Source organism: Channa argus, unplaced genomic scaffold (genome assembly GCF_033026475.1).
Source record: "Channa argus isolate prfri unplaced genomic scaffold, Channa argus male v1.0 Contig016, whole genome shotgun sequence".
Lineage (NCBI taxonomy): Eukaryota > Metazoa > Chordata > Actinopteri > Anabantiformes > Channidae > Channa > Channa argus.
In genome coordinates, this window is record NW_027125235.1 from 358,249 (window position 1) to 381,744 (window position 23,496).

The following is a 23,496-nucleotide window of genomic DNA, read 5'->3' on the forward strand; positions in this document are numbered from 1 at the left end:
TTTGTCCACAGGTGGAGAGAAGGCTGCACCGTTCCCAGCGGCACTGCAAGGCCAGGTCGATGCGTGGAGTGAACGGAGCAAGCCCCTTTTTCAGCTCCCGGTTCTAAAAATCCGTTTAATAAGTTGTCCCCGTGTAGAGGACATATCAGATATTAAACTGATAAGAACAGATACTACACTTGATCTTAGCCAAAAGGCCGAGAAGCGATGACCCCCACTCTTTGCTGCCTGAGCCAACCTCCTCTGACACTTCTCAAGTGTCGCGGTGCAGTATTGTTAACTGGACGTAACACTGGCCGCTGCTGAGCACCCACCCACGGCCGTGCTCTCTTTGCACAGGCCGACCTCTCCACGGACACAGCTGCTTTGACGTTTGACAAACTCACAGGGCTCTGCCAGAAGGCAAAGCCTGCCAAAAATGGAATTTAACTCATTGGTATTCCTCTCCACGGAAGTCTTTAGTAAAAGGCGAAAGACTTGTGCGTGATGAAGAGAAACCAGAGTAAGGACGCTCCTGCCTTCGTGTGGGGCCGAAGTCCCTCGTCGCACCACTCACCACCTTCGCGGAACCCCCTTCTCGGCTTGCGAGGCGTTCCATTTCCCAGGCAGCTCCCATTTCCCTGAGGCCGCCCCGGCCCTTTGGCCGAGCCAATCAGATTGCGGACAGACTAAGATCCTGCCTTTTCCAGGCGGGCTAGCAAACGCTCAGCTGCTTGCAGATCTTGAGCGAGGAGCGAGAAAAGGAGACGGGCAACGCGGGGAGCGGTAAACGGGCCCTGTGGCGGGATGGAAACGTTGCCCCCTATGCCTGCAGGCGGAAATGCAGAACGCGCACGGGGGCCCTGTTGTTGCTACACCTTGCTGTGGCGCGCTGCACTTTTCGGCCAGTTGTCATGGCTGACAAAGCGTAATTGCAAGAAGACAAAAACCAAAGGAGCCTACCGAGAAGCCGCCACTAAGTCGGCAGGGGTACTTAGCGTGACCCCCGGCGGCCGTCCCATTTGGCTCACGCCCTGAAAAGCTGAGCAAGTTTTTTTTTTTTGTCCACAGGTGGAGAGAAGGCTGCACCGTTCCCAGCGGCACTGCAAGGCCAGGTCGATGCGTGGAGTGAACGGAGCAAGCCCCTTTTTCAGCTCCCGGTTCTAAAAATCCGTTTAATAAGTTGTCCCCGTGTAGAGGACATATCAGATATTAAACTGATAAGAACAGATACTACACTTGATCTTAGCCAAAAGGCCGAGAAGCGATGACCCCCACTCTTTGCTGCCTGAGCCAACCTCCTCTGACACTTCTCAAGTGTCGCGGTGCAGTATTGTTAACTGGACGTAACACTGGCCGCTGCTGAGCACCCACCCACGGCCGTGCTCTCTTTGCACAGGCCGACCTCTCCACGGACACAGCTGCTTTGACGTTTGACAAACTCACAGGGCTCTGCCAGAAGGCAAAGCCTGCCAAAAATGGAATTTAACTCATTGGTATTCCTCTCCACGGAAGTCTTTAGTAAAAGGCGAAAGACTTGTGCGTGATGAAGAGAAACCAGAGTAAGGACGCTCCTGCCTTCGTGTGGGGCCGAAGTCCCTCGTCGCACCACTCACCACCTTCGCGGAACCCCCTTCTCGGCTTGCGAGGCGTTCCATTTCCCAGGCAGCTCCCATTTCCCTGAGGCCGCCCCGGCCCTTTGGCCGAGCCAATCAGATTGCGGACAGACTAAGATCCTGCCTTTTCCAGGCGGGCTAGCAAACGCTCAGCTGCTTGCAGATCTTGAGCGAGGAGCGAGAAAAGGAGACGGGCAACGCGGGGAGCGGTAAACGGGCCCTGTGGCGGGATGGAAACGTTGCCCCCTATGCCTGCAGGCGGAAATGCAGAACGCGCACGGGGGCCCTGTTGTTGCTACACCTTGCTGTGGCGCGCTGCACTTTTCGGCCAGTTGTCATGGCTGACAAAGCGTAATTGCAAGAAGACAAAAACCAAAGGAGCCTACCGAGAAGCCGCCACTAAGTCGGCAGGGGTACTTAGCGTGACCCCCGGCGGCCGTCCCATTTGGCTCACGCCCTGAAAAGCTGAGCAAGTTTTTTTTTTTTGTCCACAGGTGGAGAGAAGGCTGCACCGTTCCCAGCGGCACTGCAAGGCCAGGTCGATGCGTGGAGTGAACGGAGCAAGCCCCTTTTTCAGCTCCCGGTTCTAAAAATCCGTTTAATAAGTTGTCCCCGTGTAGAGGACATATCAGATATTAAACTGATAAGAACAGATACTACACTTGATCTTAGCCAAAAGGCCGAGAAGCGATGACCCCCACTCGTTGCTGCCTGAGCCAACCTCCTCTGACACTTCTCAAGTGTCGCGGTGCAGTATTGTTAACTGGACGTAACACTGGCCGCTGCTGAGCACCCACCCACGGCCGTGCTCTCTTTGCACAGGCCGACCTCTCCACGGACACAGCTGCTTTGACGTTTGACAAACTCACAGGGCTCTGCCAGAAGGCAAAGCCTGCCAAAAATGGAATTTAACTCATTGGTATTCCTCTCCACGGAAGTCTTTAGTAAAAGGCGAAAGACTTGTGCGTGATGAAGAGAAACCAGAGTAAGGACGCTCCTGCCTTCGTGTGGGGCCGAAGTCCCTCGTCGCACCACTCACCACCTTCGCGGAACCCCCTTCTCGGCTTGCGAGGCGTTCCATTTCCCAGGCAGCTCCCATTTCCCTGAGGCCGCCCCGGCCCTTTGGCCGAGCCAATCAGATTGCGGACAGACTAAGATCCTGCCTTTTCCAGGCGGGCTAGCAAACGCTCAGCTGCTTGCAGATCTTGAGCGAGGAGCGAGAAAAGGAGACGGGCAACGCGGGGAGCGGTAAACGGGCCCTGTGGCGGGATGGAAACGTTGACCCCTATGCCTGCAGGGGGAAATGCAGAACGCGCACGGGGGCCCTGTTGTTGCTACACCTTGCTGTGGCGCGCTGCACTTTTCGGCCAGTTGTCATGGCTGACAAAGCGTAATTGCAAGAAGACAAAAACCAAAGGAGCCTACCGAGAAGCCGCCACTAAGTCGGCAGGGGTACTTAGCGTGACCCCCGGCGGCCGTCCCATTTGGCTCACGCCCTGAAAAGCTGAGCAAGTTTTTTTTTTTTGTCCACAGGTGGAGAGAAGGCTGCACCGTTCCCAGCGGCACTGCAAGGCCAGGTCGATGCGTGGAGTGAACGGAGCAAGCCCCTTTTTCAGCTCCCGGTTCTAAAAATCCGTTTAATAAGTTGTCCCCGTGTAGAGGACATATCAGATATTAAACTGATAAGAACAGATACTACACTTGATCTTAGCCAAAAGGCCGAGAAGCGATGACCCCCACTCTTTGCTGCCTGAGCCAACCTCCTCTGACACTTCTCAAGTGTCGCGGTGCAGTATTGTTAACTGGACGTAACACTGGCCGCTGCTGAGCACCCACCCACGGCCGTGCTCTCTTTGCACAGGCCGACCTCTCCACGGACACAGCTGCTTTGACGTTTGACAAACTCACAGGGCTCTGCCAGAAGGCAAAGCCTGCCAAAAATGGAATTTAACTCATTGGTATTCCTCTCCACGGAAGTCTTTAGTAAAAGGCGAAAGACTTGTGCGTGATGAAGAGAAACCAGAGTAAGGACGCTCCTGCCTTCGTGTGGGGCCGAAGTCCCTCGTCGCACCACTCACCACCTTCGCGGAACCCCCTTCTCGGCTTGCGAGGCGTTCCATTTCCCAGGCAGCTCCCATTTCCCTGAGGCCGCCCCGGCCCTTTGGCCGAGCCAATCAGATTGCGGACAGACTAAGATCCTGCCTTTTCCAGGCGGGCTAGCAAACGCTCAGCTGCTTGCAGATCTTGAGCGAGGAGCGAGAAAAGGAGACGGGCAACGCGGGGAGCGGTAAACGGGCCCTGTGGCGGGATGGAAACGTTGCCCCCTATGCCTGCAGGGGGAAATGCAGAACGCGCACGGGGGCCCTGTTGTTGCTACACCTTGCTGTGGCGCGCTGCACTTTTCGGCCAGTTGTCATGGCTGACAAAGCGTAATTGCAAGAAGACAAAAACCAAAGGAGCCTACCGAGAAGCCGCCACTAAGTCGGCAGGGGTACTTAGCGTGACCCCCGGCGGCCGTCCCATTTGGCTCACGCCCTGAAAAGCTGAGCAAGTTTTTTTTTTTTGTCCACAGGTGGAGAGAAGGCTGCACCGTTCCCAGCGGCACTGCAAGGCCAGGTCGATGCGTGGAGTGAACGGAGCAAGCCCCTTTTTCAGCTCCCGGTTCTAAAAATCCGTTTAATAAGTTGTCCCCGTGTAGAGGACATATCAGATATTAAACTGATAAGAACAGATACTACACTTGATCTTAGCCAAAAGGCCGAGAAGCGATGACCCCCACTCTTTGCTGCCTGAGCCAACCTCCTCTGACACTTCTCAAGTGTCGCGGTGCAGTATTGTTAACTGGACGTAACACTGGCCGCTGCTGAGCACCCACCCACGGCCGTGCTCTCTTTGCACAGGCCGACCTCTCCACGGACACAGCTGCTTTGACGTTTGACAAACTCACAGGGCTCTGCCAGAAGGCAAAGCCTGCCAAAAATGGAATTTAACTCATTGGTATTCCTCTCCACGGAAGTCTTTAGTAAAAGGCGAAAGACTTGTGCGTGATGAAGAGAAACCAGAGTAAGGACGCTCCTGCCTTCGTGTGGGGCCGAAGTCCCTCGTCGCACCACTCACCACCTTCGCGGAACCCCCTTCTCGGCTTGCGAGGCGTTCCATTTCCCAGGCAGCTCCCATTTCCCTGAGGCCGCCCCGGCCCTTTGGCCGAGCCAATCAGATTGCGGACAGACTAAGATCCTGCCTTTTCCAGGCGGGCTAGCAAACGCTCAGCTGCTTGCAGATCTTGAGCGAGGAGCGAGAAAAGGAGACGGGCAACGCGGGGAGCGGTAAACGGGCCCTGTGGCGGGATGGAAACGTTGCCCCCTATGCCTGCAGGCGGAAATGCAGAACGCGCACGGGGGCCCTGTTGTTGCTACACCTTGCTGTGGCGCGCTGCACTTTTCGGCCAGTTGTCATGGCTGACAAAGCGTAATTGCAAGAAGACAAAAACCAAAGGAGCCTACCGAGAAGCCGCCACTAAGTCGGCAGGGGTACTTAGCGTGACCCCCGGCGGCCGTCCCATTTGGCTCACGCCCTGAAAAGCTGAGCAAGTTTTTTTTTTTTGTCCACAGGTGGAGAGAAGGCTGCACCGTTCCCAGCGGCACTGCAAGGCCAGGTCGATGCGTGGAGTGAACGGAGCAAGCCCCTTTTTCAGCTCCCGGTTCTAAAAATCCGTTTAATAAGTTGTCCCCGTGTAGAGGACATATCAGATATTAAACTGATAAGAACAGATACTACACTTGATCTTAGCCAAAAGGCCGAGAAGCGATGACCCCCACTCTTTGCTGCCTGAGCCAACCTCCTCTGACACTTCTCAAGTGTCGCGGTGCAGTATTGTTAACTGGACGTAACACTGGCCGCTGCTGAGCACCCACCCACGGCCGTGCTCTCTTTGCACAGGCCGACCTCTCCACGGACACAGCTGCTTTGACGTTTGACAAACTCACAGGGCTCTGCCAGAAGGCAAAGCCTGCCAAAAATGGAATTTAACTCATCGGTATTCCTCTCCACGGAAGTCTTTAGTAAAAGGCGAAAGACTTGTGCGTGATGAAGAGAAACCAGAGTAAGGACGCTCCTGCCTTCGTGTGGGGCCGAAGTCCCTCGTCGCACCACTCACCACCTTCGCGGAACCCCCTTCTCGGCTTGCGAGGCGTTCCATTTCCCAGGCAGCTCCCATTTCCCTGAGGCCGCCCCGGCCCTTTGGCCGAGCCAATCAGATTGCGGACAGACTAAGATCCTGCCTTTTCCAGGCGGGCTAGCAAACGCTCAGCTGCTTGCAGATCTTGAGCGAGGAGCGAGAAAAGGAGACGGGCAACGCGGGGAGCGGTAAACGGGCCCTGTGGCGGGATGGAAACGTTGCCCCCTATGCCTGCAGGGGGAAATGCAGAACGCGCACGGGGGCCCTGTTGTTGCTACACCTTGCTGTGGCGCGCTGCACTTTTCGGCCAGTTGTCATGGCTGACAAAGCGTAATTGCAAGAAGACAAAAACCAAAGGAGCCTACCGAGAAGCCGCCACTAAGTCGGCAGGGGTACTTAGCGTGACCCCCGGCGGCCGTCCCATTTGGCTCACGCCCTGAAAAGCTGAGCAAGTTTTTTTTTTTTGTCCACAGGTGGAGAGAAGGCTGCACCGTTCCCAGCGGCACTGCAAGGCCAGGTCGATGCGTGGAGTGAACGGAGCAAGCCCCTTTTTCAGCTCCCGGTTCTAAAAATCCGTTTAATAAGTTGTCCCCGTGTAGAGGACATATCAGATATTAAACTGATAAGAACAGATACTACACTTGATCTTAGCCAAAAGGCCGAGAAGCGATGACCCCCACTCTTTGCTGCCTGAGCCAACCTCCTCTGACACTTCTCAAGTGTCGCGGTGCAGTATTGTTAACTGGACGTAACACTGGCCGCTGCTGAGCACCCACCCACGGCCGTGCTCTCTTTGCACAGGCCGACCTCTCCACGGACACAGCTGCTTTGACGTTTGACAAACTCACAGGGCTCTGCCAGAAGGCAAAGCCTGCCAAAAATGGAATTTAACTCATTGGTATTCCTCTCCACGGAAGTCTTTAGTAAAAGGCGAAAGACTTGTGCGTGATGAAGAGAAACCAGAGTAAGGACGCTCCTGCCTTCGTGTGGGGCCGAAGTCCCTCGTCGCACCACTCACCACCTTCGCGGAACCCCCTTCTCGGCTTGCGAGGCGTTCCATTTCCCAGGCAGCTCCCATTTCCCTGAGGCCGCCCCGGCCCTTTGGCCGAGCCAATCAGATTGCGGACAGACTAAGATCCTGCCTTTTCCAGGCGGGCTAGCAAACGCTCAGCTGCTTGCAGATCTTGAGCGAGGAGCGAGAAAAGGAGACGGGCAACGCGGGGAGCGGTAAACGGGCCCTGTGGCGGGATGGAAACGTTGCCCCCTATGCCTGCAGGGGGAAATGCAGAACGCGCACGGGGGCCCTGTTGTTGCTACACCTTGCTGTGGCGCGCTGCACTTTTCGGCCAGTTGTCATGGCTGACAAAGCGTAATTGCAAGAAGACAAAAACCAAAGGAGCCTACCGAGAAGCCGCCACTAAGTCGGCAGGGGTACTTAGCGTGACCCCCGGCGGCCGTCCCATTTGGCTCACGCCCTGAAAAGCTGAGCAAGTTTTTTTTTTTTGTCCACAGGTGGAGAGAAGGCTGCACCGTTCCCAGCGGCACTGCAAGGCCAGGTCGATGCGTGGAGTGAACGGAGCAAGCCCCTTTTTCAGCTCCCGGTTCTAAAAATCCGTTTAATAAGTTGTCCCCGTGTAGAGGACATATCAGATATTAAACTGATAAGAACAGATACTACACTTGATCTTAGCCAAAAGGCCGAGAAGCGATGACCCCCACTCGTTGCTGCCTGAGCCAACCTCCTCTGACACTTCTCAAGTGTCGCGGTGCAGTATTGTTAACTGGACGTAACACTGGCCGCTGCTGAGCACCCACCCACGGCCGTGCTCTCTTTGCACAGGCCGACCTCTCCACGGACACAGCTGCTTTGACGTTTGACAAACTCACAGGGCTCTGCCAGAAGGCAAAGCCTGCCAAAAATGGAATTTAACTCATTGGTATTCCTCTCCACGGAAGTCTTTAGTAAAAGGCGAAAGACTTGTGCGTGATGAAGAGAAACCAGAGTAAGGACGCTCCTGCCTTCGTGTGGGGCCGAAGTCCCTCGTCGCACCACTCACCACCTTCGCGGAACCCCCTTCTCGGCTTGCGAGGCGTTCCATTTCCCAGGCAGCTCCCATTTCCCTGAGGCCGCCCCGGCCCTTTGGCCGAGCCAATCAGATTGCGGACAGACTAAGATCCTGCCTTTTCCAGGCGGGCTAGCAAACGCTCAGCTGCTTGCAGATCTTGAGCGAGGAGCGAGAAAAGGAGACGGGCAACGCGGGGAGCGGTAAACGGGCCCTGTGGCGGGATGGAAACGTTGCCCCCTATGCCTGCAGGCGGAAATGCAGAACGCGCACGGGGGCCCTGTTGTTGCTACACCTTGCTGTGGCGCGCTGCACTTTTCGGCCAGTTGTCATGGCTGACAAAGCGTAATTGCAAGAAGACAAAAACCAAAGGAGCCTACCGAGAAGCCGCCACTAAGTCGGCAGGGGTACTTAGCGTGACCCCCGGCGGCCGTCCCATTTGGCTCACGCCCTGAAAAGCTGAGCAAGTTTTTTTTTTTTGTCCACAGGTGGAGAGAAGGCTGCACCGTTCCCAGCGGCACTGCAAGGCCAGGTCGATGCGTGGAGTGAACGGAGCAAGCCCCTTTTTCAGCTCCCGGTTCTAAAAATCCGTTTAATAAGTTGTCCCCGTGTAGAGGACATATCAGATATTAAACTGATAAGAACAGATACTACACTTGATCTTAGCCAAAAGGCCGAGAAGCGATGACCCCCACTCTTTGCTGCCTGAGCCAACCTCCTCTGACACTTCTCAAGTGTCGCGGTGCAGTATTGTTAACTGGACGTAACACTGGCCGCTGCTGAGCACCCACCCACGGCCGTGCTCTCTTTGCACAGGCCGACCTCTCCACGGACACAGCTGCTTTGACGTTTGACAAACTCACAGGGCTCTGCCAGAAGGCAAAGCCTGCCAAAAATGGAATTTAACTCATTGGTATTCCTCTCCACGGAAGTCTTTAGTAAAAGGCGAAAGACTTGTGCGTGATGAAGAGAAACCAGAGTAAGGACGCTCCTGCCTTCGTGTGGGGCCGAAGTCCCTCGTCGCACCACTCACCACCTTCGCGGAACCCCCTTCTCGGCTTGCGAGGCGTTCCATTTCCCAGGCAGCTCCCATTTCCCTGAGGCCGCCCCGGCCCTTTGGCCGAGCCAATCAGATTGCGGACAGACTAAGATCCTGCCTTTTCCAGGCGGGCTAGCAAACGCTCAGCTGCTTGCAGATCTTGAGCGAGGAGCGAGAAAAGGAGACGGGCAACGCGGGGAGCGGTAAACGGGCCCTGTGGCGGGATGGAAACGTTGCCCCCTATGCCTGCAGGCGGAAATGCAGAACGCGCACGGGGGCCCTGTTGTTGCTACACCTTGCTGTGGCGCGCTGCACTTTTCGGCCAGTTGTCATGGCTGACAAAGCGTAATTGCAAGAAGACAAAAACCAAAGGAGCCTACCGAGAAGCCGCCACTAAGTCGGCAGGGGTACTTAGCGTGACCCCCGGCGGCCGTCCCATTTGGCTCACGCCCTGAAAAGCTGAGCAAGTTTTTTTTTTTTGTCCACAGGTGGAGAGAAGGCTGCACCGTTCCCAGCGGCACTGCAAGGCCAGGTCGATGCGTGGAGTGAACGGAGCAAGCCCCTTTTTCAGCTCCCGGTTCTAAAAATCCGTTTAATAAGTTGTCCCCGTGTAGAGGACATATCAGATATTAAACTGATAAGAACAGATACTACACTTGATCTTAGCCAAAAGGCCGAGAAGCGATGACCCCCACTCGTTGCTGCCTGAGCCAACCTCCTCTGACACTTCTCAAGTGTCGCGGTGCAGTATTGTTAACTGGACGTAACACTGGCCGCTGCTGAGCACCCACCCACGGCCGTGCTCTCTTTGCACAGGCCGACCTCTCCACGGACACAGCTGCTTTGACGTTTGACAAACTCACAGGGCTCTGCCAGAAGGCAAAGCCTGCCAAAAATGGAATTTAACTCATTGGTATTCCTCTCCACGGAAGTCTTTAGTAAAAGGCGAAAGACTTGTGCGTGATGAAGAGAAACCAGAGTAAGGACGCTCCTGCCTTCGTGTGGGGCCGAAGTCCCTCGTCGCACCACTCACCACCTTCGCGGAACCCCCTTCTCGGCTTGCGAGGCGTTCCATTTCCCAGGCAGCTCCCATTTCCCTGAGGCCGCCCCGGCCCTTTGGCCGAGCCAATCAGATTGCGGACAGACTAAGATCCTGCCTTTTCCAGGCGGGCTAGCAAACGCTCAGCTGCTTGCAGATCTTGAGCGAGGAGCGAGAAAAGGAGACGGGCAACGCGGGGAGCGGTAAACGGGCCCTGTGGCGGGATGGAAACGTTGACCCCTATGCCTGCAGGGGGAAATGCAGAACGCGCACGGGGGCCCTGTTGTTGCTACACCTTGCTGTGGCGCGCTGCACTTTTCGGCCAGTTGTCATGGCTGACAAAGCGTAATTGCAAGAAGACAAAAACCAAAGGAGCCTACCGAGAAGCCGCCACTAAGTCGGCAGGGGTACTTAGCGTGACCCCCGGCGGCCGTCCCATTTGGCTCACGCCCTGAAAAGCTGAGCAAGTTTTTTTTTTTTGTCCACAGGTGGAGAGAAGGCTGCACCGTTCCCAGCGGCACTGCAAGGCCAGGTCGATGCGTGGAGTGAACGGAGCAAGCCCCTTTTTCAGCTCCCGGTTCTAAAAATCCGTTTAATAAGTTGTCCCCGTGTAGAGGACATATCAGATATTAAACTGATAAGAACAGATACTACACTTGATCTTAGCCAAAAGGCCGAGAAGCGATGACCCCCACTCTTTGCTGCCTGAGCCAACCTCCTCTGACACTTCTCAAGTGTCGCGGTGCAGTATTGTTAACTGGACGTAACACTGGCCGCTGCTGAGCACCCACCCACGGCCGTGCTCTCTTTGCACAGGCCGACCTCTCCACGGACACAGCTGCTTTGACGTTTGACAAACTCACAGGGCTCTGCCAGAAGGCAAAGCCTGCCAAAAATGGAATTTAACTCATTGGTATTCCTCTCCACGGAAGTCTTTAGTAAAAGGCGAAAGACTTGTGCGTGATGAAGAGAAACCAGAGTAAGGACGCTCCTGCCTTCGTGTGGGGCCGAAGTCCCTCGTCGCACCACTCACCACCTTCGCGGAACCCCCTTCTCGGCTTGCGAGGCGTTCCATTTCCCAGGCAGCTCCCATTTCCCTGAGGCCGCCCCGGCCCTTTGGCCGAGCCAATCAGATTGCGGACAGACTAAGATCCTGCCTTTTCCAGGCGGGCTAGCAAACGCTCAGCTGCTTGCAGATCTTGAGCGAGGAGCGAGAAAAGGAGACGGGCAACGCGGGGAGCGGTAAACGGGCCCTGTGGCGGGATGGAAACGTTGCCCCCTATGCCTGCAGGGGGAAATGCAGAACGCGCACGGGGGCCCTGTTGTTGCTACACCTTGCTGTGGCGCGCTGCACTTTTCGGCCAGTTGTCATGGCTGACAAAGCGTAATTGCAAGAAGACAAAAACCAAAGGAGCCTACCGAGAAGCCGCCACTAAGTCGGCAGGGGTACTTAGCGTGACCCCCGGCGGCCGTCCCATTTGGCTCACGCCCTGAAAAGCTGAGCAAGTTTTTTTTTTTTGTCCACAGGTGGAGAGAAGGCTGCACCGTTCCCAGCGGCACTGCAAGGCCAGGTCGATGCGTGGAGTGAACGGAGCAAGCCCCTTTTTCAGCTCCCGGTTCTAAAAATCCGTTTAATAAGTTGTCCCCGTGTAGAGGACATATCAGATATTAAACTGATAAGAACAGATACTACACTTGATCTTAGCCAAAAGGCCGAGAAGCGATGACCCCCACTCTTTGCTGCCTGAGCCAACCTCCTCTGACACTTCTCAAGTGTCGCGGTGCAGTATTGTTAACTGGACGTAACACTGGCCGCTGCTGAGCACCCACCCACGGCCGTGCTCTCTTTGCACAGGCCGACCTCTCCACGGACACAGCTGCTTTGACGTTTGACAAACTCACAGGGCTCTGCCAGAAGGCAAAGCCTGCCAAAAATGGAATTTAACTCATTGGTATTCCTCTCCACGGAAGTCTTTAGTAAAAGGCGAAAGACTTGTGCGTGATGAAGAGAAACCAGAGTAAGGACGCTCCTGCCTTCGTGTGGGGCCGAAGTCCCTCGTCGCACCACTCACCACCTTCGCGGAACCCCCTTCTCGGCTTGCGAGGCGTTCCATTTCCCAGGCAGCTCCCATTTCCCTGAGGCCGCCCCGGCCCTTTGGCCGAGCCAATCAGATTGCGGACAGACTAAGATCCTGCCTTTTCCAGGCGGGCTAGCAAACGCTCAGCTGCTTGCAGATCTTGAGCGAGGAGCGAGAAAAGGAGACGGGCAACGCGGGGAGCGGTAAACGGGCCCTGTGGCGGGATGGAAACGTTGCCCCCTATGCCTGCAGGCGGAAATGCAGAACGCGCACGGGGGCCCTGTTGTTGCTACACCTTGCTGTGGCGCGCTGCACTTTTCGGCCAGTTGTCATGGCTGACAAAGCGTAATTGCAAGAAGACAAAAACCAAAGGAGCCTACCGAGAAGCCGCCACTAAGTCGGCAGGGGTACTTAGCGTGACCCCCGGCGGCCGTCCCATTTGGCTCACGCCCTGAAAAGCTGAGCAAGTTTTTTTTTTTTGTCCACAGGTGGAGAGAAGGCTGCACCGTTCCCAGCGGCACTGCAAGGCCAGGTCGATGCGTGGAGTGAACGGAGCAAGCCCCTTTTTCAGCTCCCGGTTCTAAAAATCCGTTTAATAAGTTGTCCCCGTGTAGAGGACATATCAGATATTAAACTGATAAGAACAGATACTACACTTGATCTTAGCCAAAAGGCCGAGAAGCGATGACCCCCACTCTTTGCTGCCTGAGCCAACCTCCTCTGACACTTCTCAAGTGTCGCGGTGCAGTATTGTTAACTGGACGTAACACTGGCCGCTGCTGAGCACCCACCCACGGCCGTGCTCTCTTTGCACAGGCCGACCTCTCCACGGACACAGCTGCTTTGACGTTTGACAAACTCACAGGGCTCTGCCAGAAGGCAAAGCCTGCCAAAAATGGAATTTAACTCATTGGTATTCCTCTCCACGGAAGTCTTTAGTAAAAGGCGAAAGACTTGTGCGTGATGAAGAGAAACCAGAGTAAGGACGCTCCTGCCTTCGTGTGGGGCCGAAGTCCCTCGTCGCACCACTCACCACCTTCGCGGAACCCCCTTCTCGGCTTGCGAGGCGTTCCATTTCCCAGGCAGCTCCCATTTCCCTGAGGCCGCCCCGGCCCTTTGGCCGAGCCAATCAGATTGCGGACAGACTAAGATCCTGCCTTTTCCAGGCGGGCTAGCAAACGCTCAGCTGCTTGCAGATCTTGAGCGAGGAGCGAGAAAAGGAGACGGGCAACGCGGGGAGCGGTAAACGGGCCCTGTGGCGGGATGGAAACGTTGCCCCCTATGCCTGCAGGGGGAAATGCAGAACGCGCACGGGGGCCCTGTTGTTGCTACACCTTGCTGTGGCGCGCTGCACTTTTCGGCCAGTTGTCATGGCTGACAAAGCGTAATTGCAAGAAGACAAAAACCAAAGGAGCCTACCGAGAAGCCGCCACTAAGTCGGCAGGGGTACTTAGCGTGACCCCCGGCGGCCGTCCCATTTGGCTCACGCCCTGAAAAGCTGAGCAAGTTTTTTTTTTTTGTCCACAGGTGGAGAGAAGGCTGCACCGTTCCCAGCGGCACTGCAAGGCCAGGTCGATGCGTGGAGTGAACGGAGCAAGCCCCTTTTTCAGCTCCCGGTTCTAAAAATCCGTTTAATAAGTTGTCCCCGTGTAGAGGACATATCAGATATTAAACTGATAAGAACAGATACTACACTTGATCTTAGCCAAAAGGCCGAGAAGCGATGACCCCCACTCTTTGCTGCCTGAGCCAACCTCCTCTGACACTTCTCAAGTGTCGCGGTGCAGTATTGTTAACTGGACGTAACACTGGCCGCTGCTGAGCACCCACCCACGGCCGTGCTCTCTTTGCACAGGCCGACCTCTCCACGGACACAGCTGCTTTGACGTTTGACAAACTCACAGGGCTCTGCCAGAAGGCAAAGCCTGCCAAAAATGGAATTTAACTCATTGGTATTCCTCTCCACGGAAGTCTTTAGTAAAAGGCGAAAGACTTGTGCGTGATGAAGAGAAACCAGAGTAAGGACGCTCCTGCCTTCGTGTGGGGCCGAAGTCCCTCGTCGCACCACTCACCACCTTCGCGGAACCCCCTTCTCGGCTTGCGAGGCGTTCCATTTCCCAGGCAGCTCCCATTTCCCTGAGGCCGCCCCGGCCCTTTGGCCGAGCCAATCAGATTGCGGACAGACTAAGATCCTGCCTTTTCCAGGCGGGCTAGCAAACGCTCAGCTGCTTGCAGATCTTGAGCGAGGAGCGAGAAAAGGAGACGGGCAACGCGGGGAGCGGTAAACGGGCCCTGTGGCGGGATGGAAACGTTGCCCCCTATGCCTGCAGGGGGAAATGCAGAACGCGCACGGGGGCCCTGTTGTTGCTACACCTTGCTGTGGCGCGCTGCACTTTTCGGCCAGTTGTCATGGCTGACAAAGCGTAATTGCAAGAAGACAAAAACCAAAGGAGCCTACCGAGAAGCCGCCACTAAGTCGGCAGGGGTACTTAGCGTGACCCCCGGCGGCCGTCCCATTTGGCTCACGCCCTGAAAAGCTGAGCAAGTTTTTTTTTTTTGTCCACAGGTGGAGAGAAGGCTGCACCGTTCCCAGCGGCACTGCAAGGCCAGGTCGATGCGTGGAGTGAACGGAGCAAGCCCCTTTTTCAGCTCCCGGTTCTAAAAATCCGTTTAATAAGTTGTCCCCGTGTAGAGGACATATCAGATATTAAACTGATAAGAACAGATACTACACTTGATCTTAGCCAAAAGGCCGAGAAGCGATGACCCCCACTCGTTGCTGCCTGAGCCAACCTCCTCTGACACTTCTCAAGTGTCGCGGTGCAGTATTGTTAACTGGACGTAACACTGGCCGCTGCTGAGCACCCACCCACGGCCGTGCTCTCTTTGCACAGGCCGACCTCTCCACGGACACAGCTGCTTTGACGTTTGACAAACTCACAGGGCTCTGCCAGAAGGCAAAGCCTGCCAAAAATGGAATTTAACTCATTGGTATTCCTCTCCACGGAAGTCTTTAGTAAAAGGCGAAAGACTTGTGCGTGATGAAGAGAAACCAGAGTAAGGACGCTCCTGCCTTCGTGTGGGGCCGAAGTCCCTCGTCGCACCACTCACCACCTTCGCGGAACCCCCTTCTCGGCTTGCGAGGCGTTCCATTTCCCAGGCAGCTCCCATTTCCCTGAGGCCGCCCCGGCCCTTTGGCCGAGCCAATCAGATTGCGGACAGACTAAGATCCTGCCTTTTCCAGGCGGGCTAGCAAACGCTCAGCTGCTTGCAGATCTTGAGCGAGGAGCGAGAAAAGGAGACGGGCAACGCGGGGAGCGGTAAACGGGCCCTGTGGCGGGATGGAAACGTTGCCCCCTATGCCTGCAGGGGGAAATGCAGAACGCGCACGGGGGCCCTGTTGTTGCTACACCTTGCTGTGGCGCGCTGCACTTTTCGGCCAGTTGTCATGGCTGACAAAGCGTAATTGCAAGAAGACAAAAACCAAAGGAGCCTACCGAGAAGCCGCCACTAAGTCGGCAGGGGTACTTAGCGTGACCCCCGGCGGCCGTCCCATTTGGCTCACGCCCTGAAAAGCTGAGCAAGTTTTTTTTTTTTGTCCACAGGTGGAGAGAAGGCTGCACCGTTCCCAGCGGCACTGTAAGGCCAGGTCGATGCGTGGAGTGAACGGAGCAAGCCCCTTTTTCAGCTCCCGGTTCTAAAAATCCGTTTAATAAGTTGTCCCCGTGTAGAGGACATATCAGATATTAAACTGATAAGAACAGATACTACACTTGATCTTAGCCAAAAGGCCGAGAAGCGATGACCCCCACTCGTTGCTGCCTGAGCCAACCTCCTCTGACACTTCTCAAGTGTCGCGGTGCAGTATTGTTAACTGGACGTAACACTGGCCGCTGCTGAGCACCCACCCACGGCCGTGCTCTCTTTGCACAGGCCGACCTCTCCACGGACACAGCTGCTTTGACGTTTGACAAACTCACAGGGCTCTGCCAGAAGGCAAAGCCTGCCAAAAATGGAATTTAACTCATTGGTATTCCTCTCCACGGAAGTCTTTAGTAAAAGGCGAAAGACTTGTGCGTGATGAAGAGAAACCAGAGTAAGGACGCTCCTGCCTTCGTGTGGGGCCGAAGTCCCTCGTCGCACCACTCACCACCTTCGCGGAACCCCCTTCTCGGCTTGCGAGGCGTTCCATTTCCCAGGCAGCTCCCATTTCCCTGAGGCCGCCCCGGCCCTTTGGCCGAGCCAATCAGATTGCGGACAGACTAAGATCCTGCCTTTTCCAGGCGGGCTAGCAAACGCTCAGCTGCTTGCAGATCTTGAGCGAGGAGCGAGAAAAGGAGACGGGCAACGCGGGGAGCGGTAAACGGGCCCTGTGGCGGGATGGAAACGTTGCCCCCTATGCCTGCAGGGGGAAATGCAGAACGCGCACGGGGGCCCTGTTGTTGCTACACCTTGCTGTGGCGCGCTGCACTTTTCGGCCAGTTGTCATGGCTGACAAAGCGTAATTGCAAGAAGACAAAAACCAAAGGAGCCTACCGAGAAGCCGCCACTAAGTCGGCAGGGGTACTTAGCGTGACCCCCGGCGGCCGTCCCATTTGGCTCACGCCCTGAAAAGCTGAGCAAGTTTTTTTTTTTTGTCCACAGGTGGAGAGAAGGCTGCACCGTTCCCAGCGGCACTGCAAGGCCAGGTCGATGCGTGGAGTGAACGGAGCAAGCCCCTTTTTCAGCTCCCGGTTCTAAAAATCCGTTTAATAAGTTGTCCCCGTGTAGAGGACATATCAGATATTAAACTGATAAGAACAGATACTACACTTGATCTTAGCCAAAAGGCCGAGAAGCGATGACCCCCACTCGTTGCTGCCTGAGCCAACCTCCTCTGACACTTCTCAAGTGTCGCGGTGCAGTATTGTTAACTGGACGTAACACTGGCCGCTGCTGAGCACCCACCCACGGCCGTGCTCTCTTTGCACAGGCCGACCTCTCCACGGACACAGCTGCTTTGACGTTTGACAAACTCACAGGGCTCTGCCAGAAGGCAAAGCCTGCCAAAAATGGAATTTAACTCATTGGTATTCCTCTCCACGGAAGTCTTTAGTAAAAGGCGAAAGACTTGTGCGTGATGAAGAGAAACCAGAGTAAGGACGCTCCTGCCTTCGTGTGGGGCCGAAGTCCCTCGTCGCACCACTCACCACCTTCGCGGAACCCCCTTCTCGGCTTGCGAGGCGTTCCATTTCCCAGGCAGCTCCCATTTCCCTGAGGCCGCCCCGGCCCTTTGGCCGAGCCAATCAGATTGCGGACAGACTAAGATCCTGCCTTTTCCAGGCGGGCTAGCAAACGCTCAGCTGCTTGCAGATCTTGAGCGAGGAGCGAGAAAAGGAGACGGGCAACGCGGGGAGCGGTAAACGGGCCCTGTGGCGGGATGGAAACGTTGACCCCTATGCCTGCAGGGGGAAATGCAGAACGCGCACGGGGGCCCTGTTGTTGCTACACCTTGCTGTGGCGCGCTGCACTTTTCGGCCAGTTGTCATGGCTGACAAAGCGTAATTGCAAGAAGACAAAAACCAAAGGAGCCTACCGAGAAGCCGCCACTAAGTCGGCAGGGGTACTTAGCGTGACCCCCGGCGGCCGTCCCATTTGGCTCACGCCCTGAAAAGCTGAGCAAGTTTTTTTTTTTTGTCCACAGGTGGAGAGAAGGCTGCACCGTTCCCAGCGGCACTGCAAGGCCAGGTCGATGCGTGGAGTGAACGGAGCAAGCCCCTTTTTCAGCTCCCGGTTCTAAAAATCCGTTTAATAAGTTGTCCCCGTGTAGAGGACATATCAGATATTAAACTGATAAGAACAGATACTACACTTGATCTTAGCCAAAAGGCCGAGAAGCGATGACCCCCACTCTTTGCTGCCTGAGCCAACCTCCTCTGACACTTCTCAAGTGTCGCGGTGCAGTATTGTTAACTGGACGTAACACTGGCCGCTGCTGAGCACCCACCCACGGCCGTGCTCTCTTTGCACAGGCCGACCTCTCCACGGACACAGCTGCTTTGACGTTTGACAAACTCACAGGGCTCTGCCAGAAGGCAAAGCCTGCCAAAAATGGAATTTAACTCATTGGTATTCCTCTCCACGGAAGTCTTTAGTAAAAGGCGAAAGACTTGTGCGTGATGAAGAGAAACCAGAGTAAGGACGCTCCTGCCTTCGTGTGGGGCCGAAGTCCCTCGTCGCACCACTCACCACCTTCGCGGAACCCCCTTCTCGGCTTGCGAGGCGTTCCATTTCCCAGGCAGCTCCCATTTCCCTGAGGCCGCCCCGGCCCTTTGGCCGAGCCAATCAGATTGCGGACAGACTAAGATCCTGCCTTTTCCAGGCGGGCTAGCAAACGCTCAGCTGCTTGCAGATCTTGAGCGAGGAGCGAGAAAAGGAGACGGGCAACGCGGGGAGCGGTAAACGGGCCCTGTGGCGGGATGGAAACGTTGCCCCCTATGCCTGCAGGCGGAAATGCAGAACGCGCACGGGGGCCCTGTTGTTGCTACACCTTGCTGTGGCGCGCTGCACTTTTCGGCCAGTTGTCATGGCTGACAAAGCGTAATTGCAAGAAGACAAAAACCAAAGGAGCCTACCGAGAAGCCGCCACTAAGTCGGCAGGGGTACTTAGCGTGACCCCCGGCGGCCGTCCCATTTGGCTCACGCCCTGAAAAGCTGAGCAAGTTTTTTTTTTTTGTCCACAGGTGGAGAGAAGGCTGCACCGTTCCCAGCGGCACTGCAAGGCCAGGTCGATGCGTGGAGTGAACGGAGCAAGCCCCTTTTTCAGCTCCCGGTTCTAAAAATCCGTTTAATAAGTTGTCCCCGTGTAGAGGACATATCAGATATTAAACTGATAAGAACAGATACTACACTTGATCTTAGCCAAAAGGCCGAGAAGCGATGACCCCCACTCTTTGCTGCCTGAGCCAACCTCCTCTGACACTTCTCAAGTGTCGCGGTGCAGTATTGTTAACTGGACGTAACACTGGCCGCTGCTGAGCACCCACCCACGGCCGTGCTCTCTTTGCACAGGCCGACCTCTCCACGGACACAGCTGCTTTGACGTTTGACAAACTCACAGGGCTCTGCCAGAAGGCAAAGCCTGCCAAAAATGGAATTTAACTCATTGGTATTCCTCTCCACGGAAGTCTTTAGTAAAAGGCGAAAGACTTGTGCGTGATGAAGAGAAACCAGAGTAAGGACGCTCCTGCCTTCGTGTGGGGCCGAAGTCCCTCGTCGCACCACTCACCACCTTCGCGGAACCCCCTTCTCGGCTTGCGAGGCGTTCCATTTCCCAGGCAGCTCCCATTTCCCTGAGGCCGCCTCGGCCCTTTGGCCGAGCCAATCAGATTGCGGACAGACTAAGATCCTGCCTTTTCCAGGCGGGCTAGCAAACGCTCAGCTGCTTGCAGATCTTGAGCGAGGAGCGAGAAAAGGAGACGGGCAACGCGGGGAGCGGTAAACGGGCCCTGTGGCGAAATGGAAACGTTGCCCCCTATGCCTGCAGGCGGAAATGCAGAACGCGCACGGGGGCCCTGTTGTTGCTACACCTTGCTGTGGCGCGCTGCACTTTTCGGCCAGTTGTCATGGCTGACAAAGCGTAATTGCAAGAAGACAAAAACCAAAGGAGCCTACCGAGAAGCCGCCACTAAGTCGGCAGGGGTACTTAGCGTGACCCCCGGCGGCCGTCCCATTTGGCTCACGCCCTGAAAAGCTGAGCAAGTTTTTTTTTTTTGTCCACAGGTGGAGAGAAGGCTGCACCGTTCCCAGCGGCACTGCAAGGCCAGGTCGATGCGTGGAGTGAACGGAGCAAGCCCCTTTTTCAGCTCCCGGTTCTAAAAATCCGTTTAATAAGTTGTCCCCGTGTAGAGGACATATCAGATATTAAACTGATAAGAACAGATACTACACTTGATCTTAGCCAAAAGGCCGAGAAGCGATGACCCCCACTCTTTGCTGCCTGAGCCAACCTCCTCTGACACTTCTCAAGTGTCGCGGTGCAGTATTGTTAACTGGACGTAACACTGGCCGCTGCTGAGCACCCACCCACGGCCGTGCTCTCTTTGCACAGGCCGACCTCTCCACGGACACAGCTGCTTTGACGTTTGACAAACTCACAGGGCTCTGCCAGAAGGCAAAGCCTGCCAAAAATGGAATTTAACTCATTGGTATTCCTCTCCACGGAAGTCTTTAGTAAAAGGCGAAAGACTTGTGCGTGATGAAGAGAAACCAGAGTAAGGACGCTCCTGCCTTCGTGTGGGGCCGAAGTCCCTCGTCGCACCACTCACCACCTTCGCGGAACCCCCTTCTCGGCTTGCGAGGCGTTCCATTTCCCAGGCAGCTCCCATTTCCCTGAGGCCGCCTCGGCCCTTTGGCCGAGCCAATCAGATTGCGGACAGACTAAGATCCTGCCTTTTCCAGGCGGGCTAGCAAACGCTCAGCTGCTTGCAGATCTTGAGCGAGGAGCGAGAAAAGGAGACGGGCAACGCGGGGAGCGGTAAACGGGCCCTGTGGCGGGATGGAAACGTTGACCCCTATGCCTGCAGGGGGAAATGCAGAACGCGCACGGGGGCCCTGTTGTTGCTACACCTTGCTGTGGCGCGCTGCACTTTTCGGCCAGTTGTCATGGCTGACAAAGCGTAATTGCAAGAAGACAAAAACCAAAGGAGCCTACCGAGAAGCCGCCACTAAGTCGGCAGGGGTACTTAGCGTGACCCCCGGCGGCCGTCCCATTTGGCTCACGCCCTGAAAAGCTGAGCAAGTTTTTTTTTTTTGTCCACAGGTGGAGAGAAGGCTGCACCGTTCCCAGCGGCACTGCAAGGCCAGGTCGATGCGTGGAGTGAACGGAGCAAGCCCCTTTTTCAGCTCCCGGTTCTAAAAATCCGTTTAATAAGTTGTCCCCGTGTAGAGGACATATCAGATATTAAACTGATAAGAACAGATACTACACTTGATCTTAGCCAAAAGGCCGAGAAGCGATGACCCCCACTCTTTGCTGCCTGAGCCAACCTCCTCTGACACTTCTCAAGTGTCGCGGTGCAGTATTGTTAACTGGACGTAACACTGGCCGCTGCTGAGCACCCACCCACGGCCGTGCTCTCTTTGCACAGGCCGACCTCTCCACGGACACAGCTGCTTTGACGTTTGACAAACTCACAGGGCTCTGCCAGAAGGCAAAGCCTGCCAAAAATGGAATTTAACTCATTGGTATTCCTCTCCACGGAAGTCTTTAGTAAAAGGCGAAAGACTTGTGCGTGATGAAGAGAAACCAGAGTAAGGACGCTCCTGCCTTCGTGTGGGGCCGAAGTCCCTCGTCGCACCACTCACCACCTTCGCGGAACCCCCTTCTCGGCTTGCGAGGCGTTCCATTTCCCAGGCAGCTCCCATTTCCCTGAGGCCGCCCCGGCCCTTTGGCCGAGCCAATCAGATTGCGGACAGACTAAGATCCTGCCTTTTCCAGGCGGGCTAGCAAACGCTCAGCTGCTTGCAGATCTTGAGCGAGGAGCGAGAAAAGGAGACGGGCAACGCGGGGAGCGGTAAACGGGCCCTGTGGCGGGATGGAAACGTTGCCCCCTATGCCTGCAGGCGGAAATGCAGAACGCGCACGGGGGCCCTGTTGTTGCTACACCTTGCTGTGGCGCGCTGCACTTTTCGGCCAGTTGTCATGGCTGACAAAGCGTAATTGCAAGAAGACAAAAACCAAAGGAGCCTACCGAGAAGCCGCCACTAAGTCGGCAGGGGTACTTAGCGTGACCCCCGGCGGCCGTCCCATTTGGCTCACGCCCTGAAAAGCTGAGCAAGTTTTTTTTTTTTGTCCACAGGTGGAGAGAAGGCTGCACCGTTCCCAGCGGCACTGCAAGGCCAGGTCGATGCGTGGAGTGAACGGAGCAAGCCCCTTTTTCAGCTCCCGGTTCTAAAAATCCGTTTAATAAGTTGTCCCCGTGTAGAGGACATATCAGATATTAAACTGATAAGAACAGATACTACACTTGATCTTAGCCAAAAGGCCGAGAAGCGATGACCCCCACTCTTTGCTGCCTGAGCCAACCTCCTCTGACACTTCTCAAGTGTCGCGGTGCAGTATTGTTAACTGGACGTAACACTGGCCGCTGCTGAGCACCCACCCACGGCCGTGCTCTCTTTGCACAGGCCGACCTCTCCACGGACACAGCTGCTTTGACGTTTGACAAACTCACAGGGCTCTGCCAGAAGGCAAAGCCTGCCAAAAATGGAATTTAACTCATTGGTATTCCTCTCCACGGAAGTCTTTAGTAAAAGGCGAAAGACTTGTGCGTGATGAAGAGAAACCAGAGTAAGGACGCTCCTGCCTTCGTGTGGGGCCGAAGTCCCTCGTCGCACCACTCACCACCTTCGCGGAACCCCCTTCTCGGCTTGCGAGGCGTTCCATTTCCCAGGCAGCTCCCATTTCCCTGAGGCCGCCTCGGCCCTTTGGCCGAGCCAATCAGATTGCGGACAGACTAAGATCCTGCCTTTTCCAGGCGGGCTAGCAAACGCTCAGCTGCTTGCAGATCTTGAGCGAGGAGCGAGAAAAGGAGACGGGCAACGCGGGGAGCGGTAAACGGGCCCTGTGGCGAAATGGAAACGTTGCCCCCTATGCCTGCAGGCGGAAATGCAGAACGCGCACGGGGGCCCTGTTGTTGCTACACCTTGCTGTGGCGCGCTGCACTTTTCGGCCAGTTGTCATGGCTGACAAAGCGTAATTGCAAGAAGACAAAAACCAAAGGAGCCTACCGAGAAGCCGCCACTAAGTCGGCAGGGGTACTTAGCGTGACCCCCGGCGGCCGTCCCATTTGGCTCACGCCCTGAAAAGCTGAGCAAGTTTTTTTTTTTTGTCCACAGGTGGAGAGAAGGCTGCACCGTTCCCAGCGGCACTGCAAGGCCAGGTCGATGCGTGGAGTGAACGGAGCAAGCCCCTTTTTCAGCTCCCGGTTCTAAAAATCCGTTTAATAAGTTGTCCCCGTGTAGAGGACATATCAGATATTAAACTGATAAGAACAGATACTACACTTGATCTTAGCCAAAAGGCCGAGAAGCGATGACCCCCACTCTTTGCTGCCTGAGCCAACCTCCTCTGACACTTCTCAAGTGTCGCGGTGCAGTATTGTTAACTGGACGTAACACTGGCCGCTGCTGAGCACCCACCCACGGCCGTGCTCTCTTTGCACAGGCCGACCTCTCCACGGACACAGCTGCTTTGACGTTTGACAAACTCACAGGGCTCTGCCAGAAGGCAAAGCCTGCCAAAAATGGAATTTAACTCATTGGTATTCCTCTCCACGGAAGTCTTTAGTAAAAGGCGAAAGACCTGTGCGTGATGAAGAGAAACCAGAGTAAGGACGCTCCTGCCTTCGTGTGGGGCCGAAGTCCCTCGTCGCACCACTCACCACCTTCGCGGAACCCCCTTCTCGGCTTGCGAGGCGTTCCAATTCCCAGGCAGCTCCCATTTCCCTGAGGCCGCCCCGGCCC

General features: G+C 55.6%; 46 non-coding genes across 46 annotated transcripts; all 46 read right to left on the bottom strand.

The window, feature by feature from the left end:
* Positions 1–18: 18 nt before the first annotated feature.
* Positions 19–209, bottom strand: LOC137114124 (U2 spliceosomal RNA). Its single transcript, XR_010913236.1, has one exon. It is a non-coding gene; the product is annotated as a U2 spliceosomal RNA (small nuclear RNA).
* A 181-nt stretch (positions 210–390) lies between these two features.
* Positions 391–506, bottom strand: LOC137113569 (U5 spliceosomal RNA). The gene has a single exon (XR_010912695.1). It is a non-coding gene; the product is annotated as a U5 spliceosomal RNA (small nuclear RNA).
* A 551-nt stretch (positions 507–1,057) lies between these two features.
* Positions 1,058–1,248, bottom strand: LOC137114125 (U2 spliceosomal RNA). Its single transcript, XR_010913237.1, has one exon. It is a non-coding gene; the product is annotated as a U2 spliceosomal RNA (small nuclear RNA).
* A 181-nt stretch (positions 1,249–1,429) lies between these two features.
* Positions 1,430–1,545, bottom strand: LOC137113570 (U5 spliceosomal RNA). Its single transcript, XR_010912696.1, has one exon. It is a non-coding gene; the product is annotated as a U5 spliceosomal RNA (small nuclear RNA).
* Positions 1,546–2,096: 551 nt separating this feature from the next.
* Positions 2,097–2,287, bottom strand: LOC137114126 (U2 spliceosomal RNA). The gene has a single exon (XR_010913238.1). It is a non-coding gene; the product is annotated as a U2 spliceosomal RNA (small nuclear RNA).
* A 181-nt stretch (positions 2,288–2,468) lies between these two features.
* Positions 2,469–2,584, bottom strand: LOC137113571 (U5 spliceosomal RNA). The gene has a single exon (XR_010912697.1). It is a non-coding gene; the product is annotated as a U5 spliceosomal RNA (small nuclear RNA).
* Positions 2,585–3,135: 551 nt separating this feature from the next.
* Positions 3,136–3,326, bottom strand: LOC137114128 (U2 spliceosomal RNA). The gene has a single exon (XR_010913240.1). It is a non-coding gene; the product is annotated as a U2 spliceosomal RNA (small nuclear RNA).
* Positions 3,327–3,507: 181 nt separating this feature from the next.
* LOC137113572 (U5 spliceosomal RNA) lies at positions 3,508–3,623 on the bottom strand. The gene has a single exon (XR_010912698.1). It is a non-coding gene; the product is annotated as a U5 spliceosomal RNA (small nuclear RNA).
* Positions 3,624–4,174: 551 nt separating this feature from the next.
* On the bottom strand, positions 4,175–4,365 carry LOC137114129 (U2 spliceosomal RNA). Its single transcript, XR_010913241.1, has one exon. It is a non-coding gene; the product is annotated as a U2 spliceosomal RNA (small nuclear RNA).
* Positions 4,366–4,546: 181 nt separating this feature from the next.
* Positions 4,547–4,662, bottom strand: LOC137113573 (U5 spliceosomal RNA). Its single transcript, XR_010912699.1, has one exon. It is a non-coding gene; the product is annotated as a U5 spliceosomal RNA (small nuclear RNA).
* A 551-nt stretch (positions 4,663–5,213) lies between these two features.
* On the bottom strand, positions 5,214–5,404 carry LOC137114130 (U2 spliceosomal RNA). The gene has a single exon (XR_010913242.1). It is a non-coding gene; the product is annotated as a U2 spliceosomal RNA (small nuclear RNA).
* Positions 5,405–5,585: 181 nt separating this feature from the next.
* LOC137113810 (U5 spliceosomal RNA) lies at positions 5,586–5,701 on the bottom strand. The gene has a single exon (XR_010912932.1). It is a non-coding gene; the product is annotated as a U5 spliceosomal RNA (small nuclear RNA).
* A 551-nt stretch (positions 5,702–6,252) lies between these two features.
* On the bottom strand, positions 6,253–6,443 carry LOC137114131 (U2 spliceosomal RNA). The gene has a single exon (XR_010913243.1). It is a non-coding gene; the product is annotated as a U2 spliceosomal RNA (small nuclear RNA).
* A 181-nt stretch (positions 6,444–6,624) lies between these two features.
* On the bottom strand, positions 6,625–6,740 carry LOC137113574 (U5 spliceosomal RNA). Its single transcript, XR_010912700.1, has one exon. It is a non-coding gene; the product is annotated as a U5 spliceosomal RNA (small nuclear RNA).
* Positions 6,741–7,291: 551 nt separating this feature from the next.
* LOC137114132 (U2 spliceosomal RNA) lies at positions 7,292–7,482 on the bottom strand. Its single transcript, XR_010913244.1, has one exon. It is a non-coding gene; the product is annotated as a U2 spliceosomal RNA (small nuclear RNA).
* A 181-nt stretch (positions 7,483–7,663) lies between these two features.
* LOC137113575 (U5 spliceosomal RNA) lies at positions 7,664–7,779 on the bottom strand. The gene has a single exon (XR_010912701.1). It is a non-coding gene; the product is annotated as a U5 spliceosomal RNA (small nuclear RNA).
* Positions 7,780–8,330: 551 nt separating this feature from the next.
* Positions 8,331–8,521, bottom strand: LOC137114133 (U2 spliceosomal RNA). The gene has a single exon (XR_010913245.1). It is a non-coding gene; the product is annotated as a U2 spliceosomal RNA (small nuclear RNA).
* Positions 8,522–8,702: 181 nt separating this feature from the next.
* LOC137113576 (U5 spliceosomal RNA) lies at positions 8,703–8,818 on the bottom strand. The gene has a single exon (XR_010912702.1). It is a non-coding gene; the product is annotated as a U5 spliceosomal RNA (small nuclear RNA).
* Positions 8,819–9,369: 551 nt separating this feature from the next.
* LOC137114134 (U2 spliceosomal RNA) lies at positions 9,370–9,560 on the bottom strand. Its single transcript, XR_010913246.1, has one exon. It is a non-coding gene; the product is annotated as a U2 spliceosomal RNA (small nuclear RNA).
* A 181-nt stretch (positions 9,561–9,741) lies between these two features.
* On the bottom strand, positions 9,742–9,857 carry LOC137113578 (U5 spliceosomal RNA). Its single transcript, XR_010912704.1, has one exon. It is a non-coding gene; the product is annotated as a U5 spliceosomal RNA (small nuclear RNA).
* A 551-nt stretch (positions 9,858–10,408) lies between these two features.
* Positions 10,409–10,599, bottom strand: LOC137114135 (U2 spliceosomal RNA). The gene has a single exon (XR_010913247.1). It is a non-coding gene; the product is annotated as a U2 spliceosomal RNA (small nuclear RNA).
* A 181-nt stretch (positions 10,600–10,780) lies between these two features.
* LOC137113579 (U5 spliceosomal RNA) lies at positions 10,781–10,896 on the bottom strand. Its single transcript, XR_010912705.1, has one exon. It is a non-coding gene; the product is annotated as a U5 spliceosomal RNA (small nuclear RNA).
* A 551-nt stretch (positions 10,897–11,447) lies between these two features.
* LOC137114136 (U2 spliceosomal RNA) lies at positions 11,448–11,638 on the bottom strand. Its single transcript, XR_010913248.1, has one exon. It is a non-coding gene; the product is annotated as a U2 spliceosomal RNA (small nuclear RNA).
* Positions 11,639–11,819: 181 nt separating this feature from the next.
* LOC137113580 (U5 spliceosomal RNA) lies at positions 11,820–11,935 on the bottom strand. Its single transcript, XR_010912706.1, has one exon. It is a non-coding gene; the product is annotated as a U5 spliceosomal RNA (small nuclear RNA).
* Positions 11,936–12,486: 551 nt separating this feature from the next.
* On the bottom strand, positions 12,487–12,677 carry LOC137114137 (U2 spliceosomal RNA). The gene has a single exon (XR_010913249.1). It is a non-coding gene; the product is annotated as a U2 spliceosomal RNA (small nuclear RNA).
* A 181-nt stretch (positions 12,678–12,858) lies between these two features.
* Positions 12,859–12,974, bottom strand: LOC137113581 (U5 spliceosomal RNA). Its single transcript, XR_010912707.1, has one exon. It is a non-coding gene; the product is annotated as a U5 spliceosomal RNA (small nuclear RNA).
* Positions 12,975–13,525: 551 nt separating this feature from the next.
* On the bottom strand, positions 13,526–13,716 carry LOC137114139 (U2 spliceosomal RNA). The gene has a single exon (XR_010913251.1). It is a non-coding gene; the product is annotated as a U2 spliceosomal RNA (small nuclear RNA).
* A 181-nt stretch (positions 13,717–13,897) lies between these two features.
* LOC137113582 (U5 spliceosomal RNA) lies at positions 13,898–14,013 on the bottom strand. The gene has a single exon (XR_010912708.1). It is a non-coding gene; the product is annotated as a U5 spliceosomal RNA (small nuclear RNA).
* A 551-nt stretch (positions 14,014–14,564) lies between these two features.
* LOC137114140 (U2 spliceosomal RNA) lies at positions 14,565–14,755 on the bottom strand. The gene has a single exon (XR_010913252.1). It is a non-coding gene; the product is annotated as a U2 spliceosomal RNA (small nuclear RNA).
* A 181-nt stretch (positions 14,756–14,936) lies between these two features.
* LOC137113583 (U5 spliceosomal RNA) lies at positions 14,937–15,052 on the bottom strand. The gene has a single exon (XR_010912709.1). It is a non-coding gene; the product is annotated as a U5 spliceosomal RNA (small nuclear RNA).
* A 551-nt stretch (positions 15,053–15,603) lies between these two features.
* Positions 15,604–15,794, bottom strand: LOC137114260 (U2 spliceosomal RNA). The gene has a single exon (XR_010913368.1). It is a non-coding gene; the product is annotated as a U2 spliceosomal RNA (small nuclear RNA).
* A 181-nt stretch (positions 15,795–15,975) lies between these two features.
* On the bottom strand, positions 15,976–16,091 carry LOC137113584 (U5 spliceosomal RNA). The gene has a single exon (XR_010912710.1). It is a non-coding gene; the product is annotated as a U5 spliceosomal RNA (small nuclear RNA).
* Positions 16,092–16,642: 551 nt separating this feature from the next.
* Positions 16,643–16,833, bottom strand: LOC137114141 (U2 spliceosomal RNA). The gene has a single exon (XR_010913253.1). It is a non-coding gene; the product is annotated as a U2 spliceosomal RNA (small nuclear RNA).
* A 181-nt stretch (positions 16,834–17,014) lies between these two features.
* LOC137113585 (U5 spliceosomal RNA) lies at positions 17,015–17,130 on the bottom strand. The gene has a single exon (XR_010912711.1). It is a non-coding gene; the product is annotated as a U5 spliceosomal RNA (small nuclear RNA).
* Positions 17,131–17,681: 551 nt separating this feature from the next.
* On the bottom strand, positions 17,682–17,872 carry LOC137114142 (U2 spliceosomal RNA). The gene has a single exon (XR_010913254.1). It is a non-coding gene; the product is annotated as a U2 spliceosomal RNA (small nuclear RNA).
* A 181-nt stretch (positions 17,873–18,053) lies between these two features.
* LOC137113586 (U5 spliceosomal RNA) lies at positions 18,054–18,169 on the bottom strand. The gene has a single exon (XR_010912712.1). It is a non-coding gene; the product is annotated as a U5 spliceosomal RNA (small nuclear RNA).
* A 551-nt stretch (positions 18,170–18,720) lies between these two features.
* On the bottom strand, positions 18,721–18,911 carry LOC137114143 (U2 spliceosomal RNA). Its single transcript, XR_010913255.1, has one exon. It is a non-coding gene; the product is annotated as a U2 spliceosomal RNA (small nuclear RNA).
* Positions 18,912–19,092: 181 nt separating this feature from the next.
* LOC137113588 (U5 spliceosomal RNA) lies at positions 19,093–19,208 on the bottom strand. Its single transcript, XR_010912713.1, has one exon. It is a non-coding gene; the product is annotated as a U5 spliceosomal RNA (small nuclear RNA).
* Positions 19,209–19,759: 551 nt separating this feature from the next.
* LOC137114144 (U2 spliceosomal RNA) lies at positions 19,760–19,950 on the bottom strand. Its single transcript, XR_010913256.1, has one exon. It is a non-coding gene; the product is annotated as a U2 spliceosomal RNA (small nuclear RNA).
* A 181-nt stretch (positions 19,951–20,131) lies between these two features.
* LOC137113590 (U5 spliceosomal RNA) lies at positions 20,132–20,247 on the bottom strand. The gene has a single exon (XR_010912715.1). It is a non-coding gene; the product is annotated as a U5 spliceosomal RNA (small nuclear RNA).
* A 551-nt stretch (positions 20,248–20,798) lies between these two features.
* On the bottom strand, positions 20,799–20,989 carry LOC137114145 (U2 spliceosomal RNA). Its single transcript, XR_010913257.1, has one exon. It is a non-coding gene; the product is annotated as a U2 spliceosomal RNA (small nuclear RNA).
* A 181-nt stretch (positions 20,990–21,170) lies between these two features.
* Positions 21,171–21,286, bottom strand: LOC137113591 (U5 spliceosomal RNA). Its single transcript, XR_010912716.1, has one exon. It is a non-coding gene; the product is annotated as a U5 spliceosomal RNA (small nuclear RNA).
* Positions 21,287–21,837: 551 nt separating this feature from the next.
* LOC137114146 (U2 spliceosomal RNA) lies at positions 21,838–22,028 on the bottom strand. The gene has a single exon (XR_010913258.1). It is a non-coding gene; the product is annotated as a U2 spliceosomal RNA (small nuclear RNA).
* A 181-nt stretch (positions 22,029–22,209) lies between these two features.
* On the bottom strand, positions 22,210–22,325 carry LOC137113592 (U5 spliceosomal RNA). The gene has a single exon (XR_010912717.1). It is a non-coding gene; the product is annotated as a U5 spliceosomal RNA (small nuclear RNA).
* A 551-nt stretch (positions 22,326–22,876) lies between these two features.
* LOC137114147 (U2 spliceosomal RNA) lies at positions 22,877–23,067 on the bottom strand. The gene has a single exon (XR_010913259.1). It is a non-coding gene; the product is annotated as a U2 spliceosomal RNA (small nuclear RNA).
* Positions 23,068–23,248: 181 nt separating this feature from the next.
* Positions 23,249–23,364, bottom strand: LOC137113828 (U5 spliceosomal RNA). Its single transcript, XR_010912949.1, has one exon. It is a non-coding gene; the product is annotated as a U5 spliceosomal RNA (small nuclear RNA).
* Between the last annotated feature and the right edge of the window lie 132 nt (positions 23,365–23,496).